Here is a 19,595-nt window from a genome sequence, read left to right as displayed (position 1 = left end):
TGTTACATAGGTAAACATGTGCCATGGTGGTTTGCTGCATCCATCACCCCATCTACATTACATATTTCTTCTAATGCTATCCCTCTCCTACTCCCCAAACCCCTTGCTATCCCTCCCCTAACTACCAACCCCTGATAGGCCCTGGTGTGTGTTGTTCTCCTCCCTGCATCCATGAATTCTTGTTCAACACTCATGAGTGAGAATATGTGGTGTCTGGGTTTCTGTTCTTGTTTCACTTTGCTGAGAAAAAGTTTCCAGCTTTATCCATTTCCTTGCAAAAGACATGAACTCATCCTTTTTATGGCTCTATAGTATTCCATGGTATGTATGTGCCACATTTTCTTTATCCAGTTTATCATTGATGGGCATTTGAATTGGTTCCAAGTCTTTGCTATTGTGAACAGTGCCACAATAAACATATGTGTGCATATGTCTTTATAATAACATGACTTATAATCTTTTCAGTATATACCCAGTAATGGTATTTCTAGTTTTAGATCCTTGAAAAATTGCCACACTGTCTTCTTCTTTTTTTTTTTTTTTTTTGAGATGGAGTTTCGCTCTTGTTACACAGGCTAGAGTGCAATGGCGCGATCTCGGCTCACCGCAACCTCCGCCTCCTGGGTTCAGGCAATTCTCCTGAGTAGCTGGGATTACAGGCACACACTACCATGCCCACCTAATTTTTTTGTATTTTTAGTAGAGACGGGGTTTCACCATGTTGACCAGGATGGTCTCGATTTCTCGACCTCGTGATCCACCCACCTCGGCCTCCCAAAGTGCTGGGATTACAGGCTTGAGCCACCGTGCCCGGCCTACACTGTCTTCTATAATTAATGATTGAACTAATTTACATTCCCACCAAGAGAATTAAAGAGTTCCTATTTTTCCACATCCTCTCCAGCATCTGTTGTCTCCTTATTTTTTAATGATCACCATTCTAACTTGTGTGAGATGGTATCTCAATGTGGTTTTGATTTGCATTTCTCTAAGGACCAGTAATGATGAGCTTTTTTCATATGTTTGTTGGCTACATAAATGTCTTCTTTTGAGAAATATCTGTTCATATCCTTTGCCCACTTTTTTATGGTTTTTTTTTTTTTTTTCTTGTACATTTGTTTAAGTTCTTTGTAGATTCCGGATTTTAGCCATTTGTCAGCTGGGTAGACTTCAAATATTTTTTCCCATTCTGTTGGTTGCTGTTTCATTCTAATGATAGTTTCTTTTGCTGTGCAGAAGCTTTTTAGTTTAATTAGATCCCATTTGTCAATTGTGGCTTTTGTTGCAATTGTTTTCGGTGTTTTAGTCATGAAGTTCTTGCCCATGTCTATGTCCTGAATGGTATTGCCTAGGTTTTCTTCTAGGGTTTTTATGGTGTTAGGTCTTATGTTTAAATCCTTAATCCATCTGGAGTTAATTTTTGTATAAGGTATAAGAAAGGATCCAGTTTCAGCTTTCTGTATATAGCTAGCCAGTTTTCCCAATGCCATTTATTAAATAGGGAATCCTTTCCCCATTGCTTGTTTTTTTCAGGTTTGTCAAAAATCAGATGGTTGTAGATGCATGGCATTATTTCTGAGGCTTCTGTTCTGTTCCATTGGTCTATATCTCTGTTTTGGTACGAGTACCATGCTGTTTTGATTACTGTAGACTTGTATTATAGTTTGACATCAGGTAGTGTAATGCCTCCAGCTTTGTCTTTTTTTTTTTTTCTTTGCTTAGGATGGTTGTGGCTATGTGGGCTCTTTTTTGGTTCCATATGAAGTTTAAGGTGTTTTTTTTCCAACTCTGTGAAGAAAGTTAATGGTAGCTTGATGGGGATAGCATTAAATCTATGAATTACTTTGGGCAGTATGGCCATTTTCACAATATTGATTCTTTCTAACCATGAGCATGGAATATTTTTCCATCTGTTTGATCCCTCTCTTATTTCCTTGAGCAGTGGTTTGTAGTTCTCCTTGAAGATGTCCTTCACATCCCTTGATAGTTGTATATTCTCTTTGTAGCAATTGTGAATTGGAGTCAATCATGATTTGACTCTCTGTATATTACTGGTGTATAGGAATGCCTGTGATTTTTGCACATTGATTTTGTATCCTCAAACTTTGCTGAAGTTGCTTATCAGCTTAAGGAGATTTTGGGTGGAGATTTTGGTCTTCTAAATGTACAATCATGTCATCTGCAAATGGAGACAGTTTGACTTCCTCTTTTCCTAACTGAATATCTATCCTTTATTTCTTTTTCTTGCCTGATTGTCCTGGCCAGAACTTTCCATTCTTTGTTGAATAGAAATGGTGAGAGAAGGCATCTTTGTCTTGTACCAGTTTTCAAAGGGAATGCTTCCAGTTTTATCCACTCAGTATGATATTGACTGTGGGTTTGTCATAAATAGCTCTTATTATTTTGAGGTACATTCCATTGATACCTAGTTTATTGAGAGTTTTTAGCATAAAGGACTGTCGAATTCTGTAGAAGGCCTTCTCTGCATCTATTGAGGTAATCATGTAGTTTTTGTCTTTGGTTGTTTATGTGATGGATTACGTGTATATACTTGTGTATGTTGAACCAGCCTTCCATCCCAGGTATGATGCCAACTTGATTTTGATGGATAAACCTTCTGATGTGCTGTTGAATTCAGTTTTCCAGTATTTTATTGAGGATTTTTGCATCAATGTTCATCATGGATATTGGCCTGAAATTTTCTGTTTTAGTTGTGTCTCTGCCAGGTTTTTGTATCAGGATGATATTGGTCTCATCAAATGAGTTAGGGAGGATTCCCTCTTTTTGTATTGTTTGGAATAGTTTCAGAAGGAATGGTACCAGCTCCTCTTTGTACCTCTGGTAGAATTCAGCTGTAAACCCATCTGGAAAGTACTTGATGGCTCTTCTGTTAGACTTTATAACTATGGGAAATCCACTAGGGCTGTCTTGGGATCTCCCTGCCTAGACATCCACACAACTATGTCTACTCTACAGTTAAAATAGGACATGGGTGAGGGATTCTGGAGGCTGGCTGCTTTCCTGGTCACTCTCCCCTCTCTAGGTAGTGAGGCATAGGTGCTGTCTGTTTCAGATCTCTCAACTCACTTGGATCCCAGAATTTTACTTACCCTTTGGAGGCTGTGACTAAGATGGGGGTGGGGTGGGGATACAGAGCCCATACTCAGATACCCATGTCAGCATACATTGCCCCCTTCTCTAACTCTTTCACTTTTCCCTAGTCTAGAGAATGTTTATCTTCTCTTTGAGGAAACAGTTTCTGCAAACATGCTTTTTGTGCTAGCAACTGTACCTCAGCTTTTGAACCCAAGGCCAAGAATCTAACCCTTTGTTTTCTGCTTCCACAATGGAGGCAGTAGATGACCCACATTTAGCTACCTGAATAGAGTAATGGGATTCAGTGAAAGAAACCATCAATTAATATATTTCTTTGCAAATGTAAACAGCATTTTTTGAGCAAACATTGCCCTTATCAAAGGTTTGCAGGTTGAGTACCTTCTTGTCTTAAGTAAACTCTGTTAATATGTGAACCACAAGCAAGAAGGCAGCCAAAATGTTGCTGGAAAGTAAGTGATAAAATAATCACAGTCCAAATCGTGCCTGCTGTGTGATACATAGTAAACCTCCATGCTGTGCCCTATTCAGCTGACTCGCCTCATCATCTTTCTCAGCATCTTATGTACCCAGCCTTTCACAGAGCTGACTGCAGACCAACTTTGTCCTAAGAACCAAATTCAGGAATTAGGCTTGCTCACAAAAGCAACACACAACTCATGATTTAAAAAAAAAAAAAAAAAAAAAAAAAAAAAAAAAAAGCCACACTCTTACAGCTCTCTAAAAAGGAGGTGATCATGATTAGCTCAACATCTGCATTTTCTTTTAGAGAAAATGCCCATGCCATTCATGGACACAGCCATTCAGCCAAGTCAATGTTGATTAATCTCTTCTGCATTGTATGAAGAGAAAATACCTAATGGTCCTGAGATATTTATAACTCTATATCTGTTCACGTTTATGATTTATGTATTTTTACAGTGCTGCACAATATTTTTTTCTCATGTGCTGAAGGAACTATGATCATAACTTTTAGTTATTCCAACTAGAATGAAGAGATTAACTTCAGCAAAGGAAAATCACTTAGGCTTCTTAAGTCTTATTTTCTTCATCTGAAAAATGGTAATAGTAATGCTTCCTCTATATACCTCAAAGGGTTATAAACATCAGTGATATAATCAATGTTAAAGGTAGATAACATATGTGAAAGCAGCGTATAAACTGTGAAGTACTGCACAAACACCATAATGTTAATGTTATTATTAGTAGTAGTATACAGAACATGTTTTCATGGGTGAAACAGAGATCAAAGAAATTGTGAATTTTGTACCCTCATCTTTAGTGGAAGGAAGAATAAATGTCAGAAAGTCTGTTAACCCAATTTTCCTGCTGACCAAAAAGCATCATGTTGGTCTATCAGGAAGGGCACTAGGGAAAATTGTTTGATTGTGAGATGCCCATTTCCAAGACATTGGAACACCAACTCCTGAAATTAAACATGCCACAGCTCTGGTTACCATTCCTTAAAATAAAAAAATAAATGCAGACATAGCTAAAGCCTATGAAGAATTATATAAGGCATGTCAGGTAAAATATTCAAGAAGATCAGACACCTTTAACCTCTAACCAAAACAGCTATAATGAAAGATGCTTAGGTGCCTACCTAGGGGAGTTTAGATATGGTGAACATGAAACTTATTCATAACATCTTGGAACCTCCATTTAAAACTTACAAAAGCCAAACTCAGGACCAAACAAAAAAGTGGAGTCTATACTTTTACAACAAAGTATCCACTGAATATAAAATGAATTTATGAAACCAATTTCTTCTAAGAGTGATACAGATTGAAAATTATTTTCATTTAAAAAGGCCCTTTTAAATATTTGTTTTTCTAATTATAGAAACATTACATATTTATAGAAAAAATTAAAGAGTATAACCAAAAAGACGAAGAATGTTAACACAGTTTTATAACAGAAAAACACTTTAACATTTTGATGTATCTTCTTCCAGTTTTTTGTTTTTACTGTATTGTGTGACATTTAATAGACATAAGTATTTACATGTCTATATATATATATATGAGTTGTGAAGCATAATGAAATAAACCTCTATACACCTACCACCTAACAAGAATGTGATTGTCCCTTATGTCAAGGGGCTAGTAATAGTTTCATAAGAGGAAGACTCTTTAAAGAAGCACAATTACTTGTTATAGGTGCTATGATGACAGAATGTACAAGGTTGAATAAAGAGTCTAGGATGTGGTCAGTTTCACTCGGCTGAAGGTGAGTGGCAGATAGAAGTAGAAAGCGCTTGTGAAGGGTGCAACCCGCATTTAACTCCGTTTTGAAACTTTAAATGATCATCAGGATGAGAATATCTTGCTATGTTCATCGTTTTAGCAATATTGGCTATTTTGTATAACAAAGGACGGAACTGTGCAAGCATTTGATAGAAAAGGGCACAAGCCTCAGAGACAAACATTGGTGTTAAAATCCCAGCTGTACTGTCACTAGCTGAGTGGCTTTTGGCAACGTCCTTAACTTCTCCACAATTAGAAAGTAATAATATCTGTGACCGTTTCATGACATAAAGCTCATACCTGAAGAGTGCTAACAGGCTGGCTTTACCTTGGCCCAATCACTGCAGCACAGGGCCTCGACACGTACTTTGCTGTTCATTACAGTGGTGGATATGACACTGGCTAGTTTTTCAGAGACAGGGAAACAGTCAAACCTAAAAGAGACTGGTGCACAAAACAGAGCATTATGTGTTAATTCAGCATGAGATATATTTCTATTTCCAAGAATAAGCATGAACGTTATTCAGGTTATCTCTACCACCACTACCATGAGTAAGGGAAAGGAAGCAAGAAAAAGAGAAAGAAACCCATGTTTACTGAGCATCATGAGCCAAGTGCTTTGCAAGTATCCTGTCATCTAATTGTTATGATAATCCTTACACGTTTGTTACATAGCTGCAGGGATGGAAATGTGTTGAGATTAAGTACTGGCCCTAGTTCACCAGTGGATTTGTTGTCTGTGGTTGGGTAGCCAAGATGTTTAATTATGCATCCACTTGGTTGGGCCACGGTGCTCGGATGTTTGGCCAAACGTTATTTTGGAGGTTTCTGTGAAGGTGTTTTTTGGATGAGATTCACATTTAAATTGGTGAGCTCTGAGTAAAGCAGTTTACCTTCATACTGTGTGTGGGTTCCATCCAGTCAGTTGAAGGCCTTAATGGAACAAAGACTGACCTCTTTGGCTATGTCTGTCATTATACCCTCTTTAGACTAGAACTACAACTCGTCTCTACGTCTTCAGCCTGTTGACCTATCTCACAGATTTCAGCCTTGTCAAGCCTCCATAAATTCATGAGCCTCTTTCTTAAAATAAACAGCTTTCTCTCATTAGATAGACGGAGGGACAGATGGATGGACAGACAGGCAGAGAGATAGGAAGGCAGACAGACACATACACATCCTGTTGGTTCTGATTCACTGGAAAACTCTGTCAAATAGGTAGCAAATGGCCCCAAAACTCAGTGGATTAAAACAACACATGTGTATTCTCTCATAGTATGTATGAGTCAGGAATCCAGACATGACTTAATTGGCTCCTTAGCTCAGGGACTCTCACAAGGATGTATCACAGAATTGGCTGTAGCTACAGGCTTATCTCAAGGTTTGACAGGGGAAGGAAGAACCTGTAAGCTCACCCAGTGGCTGTTGGTGGGACTCAGTTCCCCACAGGCTGTTGGATGAGAGCCTCAGTTCCTCTCTGGTTGTTGGCTGGCAGTCACTCCCTGTCCCTTGCTATGTGGGGTTCTCCAGAGGGCAGCTCACATCACAGCAGCTTGCTTCATCAGAGGAGGCCACTGAGAAGAGGCAGAGAGAATAAAACGAGGAGTCACAGGTATTTTGTGTGCACTCCTCTCAGAAATGACAACCCATCACGTTTGACATACTGTATTCTTTAAAGTAAATTCCTGCATCCAGCCCATAGTCAAGGAAAGGGGTTTGCATCAGGGCATGAATAGCAGGATGTAAGGATCACTGGGAACTATCTGAGAAGACAGCCAGTCACACACAGCAAGTAAATACATGTCACTGATGACAAGAAGCTCAGTATGACTCCAGAGCCCACCCTCTCCACAATGCCAGCTGCCACCTCAAAGAGCCGAGGGGGCTCTTCCACAGGAATCAGCAATGAGAGGGTGGTCTATGAGCATGGCACAACACGGGAGCATCGAATGGCCTAAAAGAATCATCCAGATGGTGGAGAGGCCCATTGCTCCTCAGCAAGGTCCCGGCACTCCTGCAACCCTCAGAGTTAGCGCTTCTCTGGAGCTTCCTGATAAACACCCGTGAATCCCGCTTGTCAACTTTGAATCTATTTTGTGTTTTCTGGGGACATATTCCTTCTTTATACATAGTGATGTACCCACTGCATGCAGATTCATCAGCTTGGCACAAAATGTGGCCCTACTTCTTTCAAACTAAAGACTCTGAGCCCTTGTGCTGGCTTTTGTGAGAACATCTATCTTCTTGGACTCACCCTCCTCTGATGTATCTAAAACTCCACTGTCCACAGGATCAGTTCTAGTTATTCTCACCTCAAGTGATTGATAGAAAAGCCAGCTCAGGTTTCTGAGGAAGTGTCTTCTCAGCAATGCCTTTGTTGGAAGTAAGAGGGTGTTTTTTCCTGGACGGGACACACTCTGCCCTCCTAGTGGGCAGTAGCTTCTACAAGGGCAGTAGGAAGTGAAGCAGCTCTGCTCACTGCAGTGATGTACCACTCTAGGCCTGGGCACCCAGGAGGCAGCTTGTTCATAGGTCTCTTAAACCCTACATTCATGCACAGCCATTTTCCCACAGGTGTGTCCATCACACCGGTGTGTCTGAGGCAGTCCATTTCCTGTGCTGCTTAAGAGACCCTCCAGAGATGCTGATGTGGCCACCATAAGCCAGTTAGGACACCTACATAACAGTGTTGTGAAAACTGAATGAAATAGCAGAGGAGAAGATGCCCAGCACAGTGTTTGATGTTGAACTGGAACTAAATGATATGTTCCCTTCCTTAGAACTAAAGAATGAATTAACTGAATTTTTTTTAATTGGATAATTCATATTTTTTAATTTTAAGTTGATTATGAAGGTATTCCTTGGTTTAACTGGTCTAGGCAGTGCCCTATGGACTTAGTTAGATTGAACCATATGAAATTGCCAATATTCAAAGGATTTTGATCATGATAAAATGCAATTTCATTCAGTTCAACCTACAAAGGTCTAGACAAGAAGTTCCTGGTGTACTGCCGGCTCAAAGTAGCAGGCTTAGAAAGTTTCTAATGTATGTCTCTACAACAATCTCTCTGAAATGGCAGGAACAAATATACTTAGAAAAAGCAATGGGTAGCATTGGAAATAGGACAAAGCGCCATGAGCAGATAGGAAATCCCTCTGGAAGACAACAGGTAGATCCTACGGGCAGGAGCAGCTGCTGCTGCAGGGTGGCTGCTGTAATCTCAGGACTCCCTCAACCCCATGCACATAAACAGCAGCACACTCTGCTCGGGGAGGATCAAGGAAAAGCAACACCAGCTCCATAGGGCAGCTATCGGGTGGGGGAGCAAGGGGGCGACCCTATCTATTTCCAGTCTCTTGGCCTTGGCATCTGCCCCCAGCTAAAGCTGTGAGTAAGCAGTTCTCCAGACAAGTGTGGAGTCAGCCTCGTGGGACTCCTTGAGGGCATTGGGGCTGCAGAGGAAACCAGAGCTGAACCTAGGAGAACTTGAGGCCAAACAGCTTTCCAGACAGTAAGGCAGCTCTGCCTGCAGCAGGCTTTACCTGCCGCAGAGTAAAGCCACTCTGCTGGGCTCAGCCCTGGGGCCATGCACTCACTTGACCCCTCCTGGCCCCCCTGTCCTGAAGCCTGTCAGCACTTCCCACTCCCAAGGCCAAGCCCCCAGTCTTCCCGTCCAGGGTGTAGTGAAGCTATGATGAGCAGCCCAGATCCTCAAGCAGGCATGCAGCAATCGACTCTGAAGTATGAACAGCTGAATGCTGTCAGCTACGTTCCCTCCACGAGCATAGCCGTCAGCCTTGGAGAATGGGTATCACCTCCCAGGGCCACGTCCCCTCCCCAGGGATAGCTTTCACCCTGTGACTGCTCCATGGGAGAGGAGGGGAACATAAGGTCCTAAACTGGGGATGTGTTTGAAGGGTACCCCTCCCCTCATTGCCACCTTGAATCTCCAGAGGCCTTTGTTGGGACTGCATTGAGTTCAACTCCTCCCTCTGCCCAATCCTGGGTCCTTCAGATCTCCACAAGTGTTGATCCTGACAGCACTCCTCAGTGAAGCTCCTGTACACAAAACCTCCACTCACAGGGCTCAGCCGACCATCCAAGAAGGGCCTGTATCTGCACAGCTGCAGCTGGCACTCTTCCAGCCATTTTTACTTACCAGCTTCGTTCTAATAGTGTGAATGCACAACCAAGGATCTCCATGCACTTAAGAAGAACCAACAGCAACATACATAAATAGTGAGACAAACCAAGAGCACAGGTGACCTAGGGTATTCAGAGCTAATGCAGAAAGTAGACAAGATCTGTTTTTTAGAGATTTATTTAACATCCCCAGAAAGCTTTAACAGGCTGTGACAGCTATAACACAAGAACAGCTGCTGTGAAAATAAAAGAGATATGACAAAATAAGTGTTCCTGTGCTGGGAAAAATTTATTGGAAAATTTAGTAGAAGAGTTGAATGAACATAACTGAGGAACAGGTTAATGATCTGAAAAATAATGTGAAAGGAATTCTGAGAATACAGAGTCAAAAGACAAAGAGATGGAAAATATCAAAGAAAAGAAAAACAGATAATGGATGTAAGAAATTCCGTATCCAACTAGGAATTCTGAAAGAAGGTAGCAGAAGCAATTGAGAGGAAGAAATTCTCTAAATATGAATGGGAAGCTATGAACGAAGACAAATAAGAGCCCACTGAATGCCCTACAGGAATAATCAACTTTTTTTCTGTGAAGAACCAGATCGTAAATAGTTTAAGTTTTGCAGGTTATACTTCTTGACTGTATTGCAGTACAAAAGCTTCAACACGTAACAAATGCAAGTGGTTGTGTTCCAGTAAAACTTTATTAAACATAAATAGGCATCAGGAAAGATTTGGCATAGTTTACTGACTGCTGCCTTCCAGAAATAATGGGAAAAAAATCACACATCTAGTAATATTTTACTAACATTTCTGAACTCCAAAATTAGGGAAATTCTGTAAATCTTCCAAAGACAAAACAAGGCCAGGATCTCACTTTTCTTCTATAACACGGTTGGCTAGAGAACAATAGTCATATTCTAGGGAAACGGAAGTGATTCTTATCCTTGCTTATGTTCTGAGTCAAACTATCAGTCTAGTGTGATGGCAAAATACATACATGTTTGACCAGGCAATGACTCAGAGAATGTTTATCACCTGTCACTCTCAAGGGAAGGAGAAGGCCTACTCAAAGATGTTTTCTCTCACAACATAAAATGTTACTTAAAGAAAGTGGAAGATAGAAGATACATAAAACAGTCAAAATAACCCTAGATCTAGATGAAGAGAAATCCAGTGATGACCATTATAGAGCAGGTCTAAATCTCAATGCATCGAAAGTGAGACAGCAAGTCAGAGGGTGACTTAAAGAACACATTTGATATAATTATGCAAATGATAGAATTAAGAACCTGGAAGTACAATTTTTTGGAGTTACCAGTGAAATAAGCTTCCTCTCTTCAATAAAAATAGAAACACATTTAGAAATGTTAGGAGGAAAAAAATGAGACATGATTCTTTAATGAAACAAGTAAAAATTTGTGCCATTAATGAAGTGCATAAAAGTGTTTTCTGAATCAGTAAATCCAAACTCCCACAAGTCAAGAAACGTAAGAATTAAGGCAGTCACTAACTGTCTTATAAATTAATTTCTTGTTTATAGCATATATAACCATTACAATTACTTCTCTATGTGGCTATTTTTTTCCTAACACTGCTTTTGTTACTTTTATATAATATTTTATAAATTTACCTTTTTCTATTATTTTTTCTTAAGTAGGCTTAGGTTGTTTTTAAATTAGAAAATAGAGTCTTAAAATTTTATTTAGGTATTAATATTATAAAATCTTCCAATTTTCTTAAGACAGATGACAAATTTTACACCTAGAAACATAAATTTTTCTTTTTTTAATTATACTTTAAGTTCTGGGGTACATGTGCAGAATGTGTAGGTTTGTTACACAGGTATACATGTGCCATGGTGGTTTGCTGCACCCATCAACCCATCATCTACATTGGGTATTTCTCCTAATGCTATTCCTCCCCTCACTCCCTACGCCCCAACAGGCCCTTGTATGTGATGTTCCCCTCCCTGTGTCCACGTGTTCTCATTGTTCAACTCCCACTTATGAGTGAGAACACGTCATGTTCGGTTTTTTGTTCTTGTGTCAGTTTGCTCAGAATGATGGCTTCCAGCTGCATCCATGGCCCTGCAAAGGACATGAACTCATCCTTTTTATGGCTGCATAGTATTCCATGGTGTGTATGTGCCACATTTTCTTTATTCAGTCTATCACTGATGGGCACTTGGGCTGGTTCCAAGTCTTCTATTGTGAACAGTGCTGCCAAAAACACACATATGCATGTATCTTTATAGTAGAGTGATTCATAATCCTTTGGCATATACCCAGGTTGTTGGCTCAAATGGTATTTCTAGTGCTATATCCTTGAGGAATCTCCACACTGTCTTCCACAATGGTTGGTCTAATTTACACTCTCACCAACAGTATAAAAGCATTCCTATTTCTCCACATTCTCTCCATCATCTGTTGTTTCCTGACTTTTTAACAAATGCCATTCTAACTGGCGTGAGGTGGTATCTCATTGTGGTTTTGATTTGCATTTTTCTAATATTTGTATTTAAAAGTATAGAACACTCCTTTAGGAAATGACTATTTTAAAGAAACATTTTTCTAAAAGTTAGCAATTTCTTATATTTTTATTTTATTTTATTTGAGACAGGGTCTCACTCTGTTTCCCAGGCTGGAGCATAGTGGCATGATCATGGCATACTGCAGCCTCAACTTCTCAGGCTCAAATGGACCTCCCATGTCAGGCTCCCAAGTAGCTGGGACCACTAGCGCATGCCATTATCCCCACCTCATTTTTGTTTGTTTTGTACAGGTGGGGTCTCCCTATGTTGCTCAGGCTGGTCTCAAACTTCTGGACTTAAGTGATCCTCTCGCCTTGGCCTCCCAGAGTGCTGGGATTATAGGCATGAGCCACCATGCCTGCCTTCTTTAATTCTTTTTTCTGATAAACTTAGGTAAAGTTAAATGTAATGCTTTTCACTTAATAAAAAATATTAACAGTGACAATCTTTAATGTATAGGGCCAATTTTGTCCTTATGTTTGTGTATATTTTTCCAAGTGGTCTACCATGACCACGTTATTTTCTAAAAAGAACAACATTATTCCTTTCAAGTTACAATATAGTTCATAGCTAGAATTTGGTAAATGTATGAATTAGAGGCTCGAAGTTACCATCACTTGCTCGTAATCTTTAATTGGTCACTTAACCTCTTTTGGCCTTGGTTTCATGAAATAAAAACATTGGGTTGAAATTTATATTTGAGGATTTTGAAAAAACTTATACCAGACCTGTTTTTTTGTTGTTGTTGTTTATTTGTTTTGAATTGTTTAAACCCTTTGCATCATTTACAAGGTCAAAATGTGTCAGTGAAGATACTTAATTTTAAATGTTGGAGGAATGTCTTTGGGTTTGGTGTGTCCCTACATTTAAATACCAAGTTCTATGCAGGTCTGCCTCTGACTGGTGATGGGGCCTTGGGCATGTCACCCCCTGCCTGTGCTTTGCATCTTTCAAGTAGAGGTGTTGGAATCGGTCACCTCCAGCGTCTCTTCCAAGAGTAGAGGTTAAAATGTTGCTGGAGAGAAAGCTTGATCACTGGGACCCTGTGGGAATAGTAGTTACAAGTGAAATCAGGGAAGTCTGCTGCTTATATCCATGATGCAAAGCCTGAGAATGGTCTCATTCTCATGGATGTACTGCTTCATCTTAAATGCACCAGGATTAGGCAACACAGAACAGCAGAAATAAATTATCCCGGGGATACCCCCAGGCAGATTGGGGTTCACATTACCAGTCAGCTCAGGCTAAAGCGTTTACCATTTGAATGTCTCTGCACATTCTCTTCTTCACTTGTTCATGGGAACTTCCAACACAGTGTCCCACCTACCCAACGTGCTCCCTCTTTGTAGTGGGGAGAAAACGCAGTCAAAACAAAGAACATGCAGATAAGCCAATAATAATCAAAGGAAAAACAATGTAGTGATTGTAAGAACTAAGCCATCAACAAGGTTTAATGCATTAATTAATGCAAAGAACTGAAAACCACTAACACTCAAGGAAAGTACTGGTAATTCTCAGTAGCACAATTATATAAATCAGTTTATTCAGAATCAGGAAGTGCTTAGATCTTAAATGGTACAATCCATGTATTCTAAACTGGTATCTCTCAAACTTCAGTGGAATATTTATTATCTGGTGGGCCTTGCTGAGATAAAAATTCTGAGGTAGTAGATCTAGAGACTTGTGACCTGAGATAATGCTTATTTAGGAAGCTTCCAGGAGATGATGCTACTGCTAATCTGTTGTCCATAAGTTGGACTATAAGGATGTAAAGCACTTAGAACAGTGTATGCATTTAGTAAGAACTTGTGTTAGTGATGATTATTATTTCTAATAGATGTAAGAATTCCAACTCTCCATATGCTCACGTGCTACAGGAGTACCAAGAGTTGTGCAGCAACAGTCAAATTTTTAAGTTGAATGTCCACCAGAATTTTTCTGTAAACTCATTTATGAAATTTTATGGAATAAAAATTTGTTCCATAACTTTTATTAGATCACAATAAGTAGCCCTTGGTACAAAGCACATTTATGGAGTGAGCATGATTTGCTGCTGAGAACTGCAGAGAAAGCCTGAACGTTTTGACAAGTTCCACTCATCAAGAGGACTATCGCATCTTTCCAGTGAGCTGAGGAGCACAGTTTCAGAATCACTGACTCAGAGGACCAACCAATCGGTGACCACATGTCCAGTGTGCCTGAGACAGTCCTGAGGTCACAGCATAATTAATAGCACTCCCTCTTCAAAGTGTCCTAGCTTGGACAATGCACTGTGTAGTCATCCTAATTATAATGGACACTACCTATAAATGACTGGCTTTCCTCAGCTTGCCTAGCTCTCCCTAAACTTTCATTTCTACCACATAGAGAAAAGGGAATTCTCAAATTGTTTTCCTTAGCTGACAATGGCTTTGACACTAAATGATGTCTATCTTCAACAGTCCTGAAATTTTGTATGTGACACATACACATCCACAAACACAGAGGAAACCAAGTTTCCTCAGTATGATCTAGTTTGCAGGTGCTTCTAATCTGAGCTGCTTCTGTAGAGCTCTCTTCCTTTTGACAGAACCAGCTCTTTTTTCACTTCCAAGCATTTCTCTAGGATTGCACAAGAATTCATACTGCTGCTGGTCTATGAGATATGCATCAGAAGAAGTGACAGAAGACAAAAGATGTGTCCATCCCACTGGGTGAGATGCCCTGAAAGGGATAAAGCCATATTGACCCAGCTTCCCTCTGCCATAGATAGCCCTCTAGGATGAAACCTGCATTCTCTCACCAATGAGCTACCTTAGGCAGATCGTTTAATCTCTTTTTTCATCTGCTTCACAGGTTTATTGTGAGAATGAAATAAATTAGCATATGTGAGGGGCATAGGGTGGGCTTGGCATATAGAAAGCATTTGAACCTAAGCCATATCTGATAAATTCCCATGTGAAAATTTAAGTACTGTGCAAAACTGCATTCCCAGCTTATGAGCAGTGTTAGCTATAGCCGAAGAGTCGATTTTGTTTCTAGTAAATCCACTTCAGCTATAATAGATGTTGACTGTCTTATTTCAATTTGGAAAGGCTTTCCTTGAGGTTTCTTGTGTCCCAAATCTGTGATAGGTTGAAACAATCATTTTTGTTTCAAATCTTAAGGAATTTGAACATGAGAGACTTAATTTTATGTAAAGTTTTATCATTAATATGCATCCATTTCATGTCATTACATAAAGAACAGGAAAACAAATATAGAAAAGATGAGATAGGAGGAAAAGAGATTAGGAGTATAACAAGCTCCACATTGTCTAGATTAAATGATTGAATCATAAAAAGTTCCTCATATCTGCATCTTAAAAGAATGCAAATGCCATTTTAATTTCATGGGAAAAATAAGTTAAAGGATATCCTGCTGCCTTTGAAAAGCTTACTTTGATCATTTGCCAAATGGAAAAATGAATGGATTAAATTTTAAATTGCTTGTCTTCAGAAGGATGTGATATGGAACATATTTAGGATTTAGCCCTTTAATTTAACATTAAACTTGCTAAAAATGTCCTCTTCAATTATTGACAGCCCAATTTTAAAACAGAGCCTTCACCTCAATGCTGAGAAGATAGAACACTACTTGTTTTTAGAAGTACATTTTCTATTTCTTTCAACAACAACACTGGGTAGCATTCTGGAAAGGGGTAATTTTTTAAAGAGGCTCCAAGCTGGTGAGCAGTTGGCCTATCTGCATCAGCAAGCTCGTGACACATTATTTAGAATTCAAATGGAATGTATTCAGTGAAGCATCTTGCCATTAAATAAATGTTGTAAACAATGTGTAAGTGCTGATGGTTAAAATACCAAAATCTCAAATTTCATTTGGCTTATGTTTCCTATAGTTCTGTAGGTATTTAATAACAGATGTTGTTTTGCAGCAAACAAGGCCATTCCTAGCAAAATATGGCATAGGACCAACTATTATTTCTATCCTCTTCTTACTCAATCCCTTAAAATATCCTCCCCCTTCTCCTTTTTTTTAGAAACAACATCATATTAATGTAAATATTTAAATCCTTTAATAATGCTACTCTTCTGCCTGGAGAATTCTGAAGTCACTTATTTCCACACATACAAATTCTATCCATCTCTTACAATTTCTTCCTTGACACTACCCATATACACTCTCTCTCTCTCTGAAGACATATTCTGAAATATATTCAGAACATTTTAAATAGTAGGAGGAATTGAAAATTAAAGCTCAACAGAGGATGGATATTTGGTAGGAGAAGTCAGAAAAGACTTCCAGAAACAAATGTGTATACTTTTATTTTGGCATCCCACTTTATTATATTATGGAGGATCTTAATACATTTATTCAGTTTACATTTGTTGCTTTGGTTGAAAGATAGCATTGAAGAAAAGACAAATTCACCCAAAGGTAGTATGTGGGAGGGAAGACTGTTCTCTCAACATTGCCTGGTTCATTTTATCATCAAGACAGCCCTTTTTCTTCTTTTCTGTTAATTATACTTTGAGTTCTGGGGTACATGTGCAGTTTGTTACATAGGTTTGTTACATAGGTATGCACATGCTATGCTGGTTTACTGCATCCATCACCCCGTCATCTACATTAGATATTTCTTCTAATGCTATTCCTGCTCTATTCCCCCACCCCCTGCTATCACTTCCGTAGGCCCCCAACTCCCAATAGGCCCCAGTATGTGGTGTTACCCTCCCTGTGTCCATGTGTTCTCATTGTTCAATACCCAATTATGAGTGAGAACATGCAGTGTTTGGTTTTCTGTTCTTGTGTCAGTTTGCTCAGAATGATAGTTTCCAGCTTCATCCATGGCCCTGCAAAGGATATGAACTCATCCTTTTTATGGCTGTATAATATTCCATGGTGTAAATGTGCCACAGTTTCTTTATCCAGTCTATCACCCATGGGCATTTGGGTTGGTTCCAAGTCTTGGCTATTGTGAACAGGGCCATCATAAATATATGTGTGCATGTGTCTTTATAATAGAATGATTTATTACACTTTGGGTATATACTTAGTAATAGGATTGCTAGGTCAAATGGAATTTCTATTTCTTTTCTTTTTTTTTTTTCTTTTGAGACGGAGTTTCGCTCTTGTTACCCAGGCTGGAGTGCAATGGCGCGATGTCGGCTCACCGCAACCTCCGCCACCTGGGCTCAGGCAATTCTCCTGCCTCAGCTTCCTAAGTAGCTGAGATTACAGGCACGCGCCACCATGCCCAGCTAGTTTTTTGTATTTTTAGTAGAGACGGGGTTTCACCATGTTGACCAGGATGGTCTCGATCTCTCGACCTCGTGATCCACCCGCCTCAGCCTCCCAAAGTGCTGGGATTACAGGCTTGAGCCACCATGCCCGGCCAAGTGGAATTTCTATTTCTATACCCTTGAGAAATCACCACACTGTCTTCCACAATGGTTGAACTATGTTACACTTCCACCAACAGCGTAAAAGTGTTCCACATCCTCTCTAGCAAACTTGATCATGAGGGATAAAATTTTTGATGTGCTGTTGGATTGGGAACTATAAAACATCAAATAAACAGAATGAAAGACAAAAACCACATGATTATCTCAATAGATGCAGAGAAGAGCGAAGGATAAAATTTGACAAAATTCAACAGCCCTTTATGCTAAGACCTCTCAAAAGGTATCGATGGAATGTATCTCAAAATAGTAACAGCTGCTTATGACAAACCCACAGGCAATATCATACTGAATAGGCAAAAAGTGGAAGCATTCTCTTTGAAAACTGGCACAAGACAAGGATGTCTTCTCTCACCACTCCTTTTCAACATAGTATTGAAAGTTCTGGCAAGGGCAATCAGGCAAGAAAAAGAAATAAAATGTAATCAATTAGGAAAAGAGAACATTGAATTCTTTTTGCAAATGACATGTTTGTATATTTAGAAGACCCCATTGTCTCAGCCCATAATCACCTTAAGCTGATAAGCAACTTCAGCAGCCTCAGGATACAAAATCAATATGCAAAACTTGCAAGCATTCCTATACACCAATAACAGATTGTCCCTTGATTTTTTAATGATCACCATTCTAACTGGCATGAGATGGTATCTCAATGTGGTTTTGATTTGCGTTTCTTTAATGACCAATGATAATGAGCATTCTTTCATATGTTTGTTAGCTGCATAGATGTCTTCTTTTGAAAAGTGTCTGTTCATATGCTTTGCCCACTTTTTGATGGGGATTTTTCTTTTAAATTTGTTTAAGTTCTTTGTAGATTCTGGATATTAGCCCTTTGTCAGATGGGTAGATTGCAAAAATTTTCTCCTATTCTGTTGGTTGCCAGTTCACAGTAATCATAGTTTCTTTTGCTGTGCAGAATCTCTTAAGTTTAATTAGAGGCCATTTGTCTATTTTGGCTTCTGTTGCCATAACTTTTGCTGTTTTAATTATGAAGTCCTTGTCAATGCCTATGTCCTGAATGGTATTGCCTAGGTTTTCTTCCAGGGTATTTATGGTGTTCGGTCTTATATTTAAATCTTTAATCCATCTGGAGTTAATTTTTGTGTAAGGTGTAAGAAGGGATCCAGTTTCAGCTTTCTGAATGTGGCTAGCCAGTTTTCCCAACGCCATTTATTAAACAGGGAATCTTTCCCCATTGCTTGTTTTTGTCAGGTTTGTCAAAGATTAGATGGTTGTAGATGTGTGGCATTATTTCTAAGGCCTCTGTGCTGTTCCATTGGTCTGTATCTCTGTTTTGGGACCAATACAATGCTGTTTTGATTACTATGGCTGTTTAGTATAGTTTGAAGTACGTAGCGTGATGCCTCCACCTATTTTTTCCCCCTTAGGATTGTCGTGGCTATGTGGACTCTTTTTTGGTTCCATATGAAGTTTAAGGTGTTTTTTTCCAAGTCTGTGAAGAATGTCAATGGTAGCTTTGTAGGGATAGTGCTGAATCAATAAATTATTTTGAGCAGTATGGCCATTTTCATGACATTAATTCTTTCTAACCATGAGCATGGAATGTTTTTCCATGTGTTGCGTCCTCTCTTATTTCCTTGAGCAGTGGTTTGTAGTTCTCCTTGAAGAGGTTCTTCACATCCCTTTTTGTATTCCTAGATATTTTATTCTCTTTGTAGTAATTGCTAATAGGAGTTCACTCATGATTCGGCTCTCTGTCTGTTATTGGTGTATAGGAATGCTTGCGAGTTTTGCATATTGATTTTGTATCCTGAGGCTGCTGAAGTTGCTTATCAGCTTAAGGTGATTATGGGCTGAGACAATGGGGTCTTCTAAATATACAAACATGTCATTTGCAAAAAGAATTCAATGTTCTCTTTTCCTAATTGATTACATTTTATTTCTTTTTCTTGCCTGATTGCCCTTGCCAGAACTTTCAATACTATGTTGAAAAGGAGTGGTGAGAGAAGGCATCCTTGTCTTGTGCCAGTTTTCAAAGAGAATGCTTCCACTTTTTGCCTATTCAGTATGATATTGCCTGTGGGTTTGTCATAAGCAGCTGTTACTATTTTGAGATACATTCCATCGATACCTTTTGAGAGGTCTTAGCATAAAGGG

At 39.3% G+C, this 19,595-nt stretch overlaps 1 protein-coding gene and 1 long non-coding RNA gene across 9 annotated transcripts in view; one reads left to right on the top strand and one right to left on the bottom strand.

Moving 5' to 3' along the window:
- RCAN2 (regulator of calcineurin 2) overlaps positions 1-19,595 on the top strand; it is a 293,376-nt gene that overhangs the window by 227,591 nt on the left and 46,190 nt on the right. The window lies entirely within an intron of this gene.
- Positions 5,065-19,595, bottom strand: part of LOC141584297 (uncharacterized) — a 41,452-nt gene continuing 26,921 nt past the window's right edge. Inside the window, exons 3-4 of the long non-coding RNA XR_012517267.1 lie at positions 6,776-6,934; positions 5,065-5,804 (exon numbers count right to left, since the gene is read on the bottom strand). This is a non-coding gene — a long non-coding RNA (uncharacterized LOC141584297). The remainder of the gene's footprint in view (positions 5,805-6,775; positions 6,935-19,595) is intronic.

This window comes from Saimiri boliviensis, chromosome 4, assembly GCF_048565385.1.
Source record: "Saimiri boliviensis isolate mSaiBol1 chromosome 4, mSaiBol1.pri, whole genome shotgun sequence".
Lineage (NCBI taxonomy): Eukaryota > Metazoa > Chordata > Mammalia > Primates > Cebidae > Saimiri > Saimiri boliviensis.
Note: the sequence above shows the minus strand (reverse complement) of the source record. Positions and strands in the feature narration are given on the sequence as shown.